Here is a 694-nt window from a genome sequence, read left to right on the forward strand (position 1 = left end):
CTCCCCACCTTGGGATGCCTGTTCCCTCTGTCCCACCAGCCCCAAGCCCTTCTCTGATGCATTAGAGGGTGGCGGTTGCCCTCTAAAGGGGCACCAGAAGGGCCAGAGCTTTGGTCCTGAGGCCTCAACCTGCAGGAGCCTGTACAGCTCAGTGTATCAATGTTGTCTCCAAGAGAACGGTAATAAAAAGCTGCTGATGTCTGGATCCTGCTAGATGGTGGGTCTTTGCCTGATACGAGGGCAGGGTAGCACAGCTGGAAGAAGGCTTCCGCCTTGCAGCCAGGTAAGCACCGAGTTAGCTGCTTGTTCAGAGAACTCAGTGCCATCTGGTCCTGTCTCTTATGGCCCAGGTCATGGCTCCCTTGGCATTACAATGGCTCTGATTTATTACAGGGGTTTTGCATGAACATTTCCCTTCTAGGGAGATGCTCTTTTGCAGGGGTGTTCAACTCTCACCCTTGCACAGCACCGCACACGAGTGTCTGCCGTTAGTGCGGGTGTCACAGGTGTCATTGGGCATCCGCATCCAGCATGGGGAAAAACCCGACTCAGTGCTGCCCTCCTGTGGTGCACCCCCACCATTGCAGCCACGAGGAGCGGCGCCAACGAGGGGAGACAACGCCGCTGCTCGGTGCTGCCCTCCTGTGGTCGCGTCGGGGCATTGCCGCAGCCCGTGACGGCGGGGAAGGAAGCC

The sequence above is a fragment of the Alligator sinensis genome, unplaced genomic scaffold, assembly GCF_000455745.1.
Source record: "Alligator sinensis unplaced genomic scaffold, ASM45574v1 scaffold1322_1, whole genome shotgun sequence".
NCBI classification, from domain to species: Eukaryota; Metazoa; Chordata; order Crocodylia; family Alligatoridae; genus Alligator; species Alligator sinensis.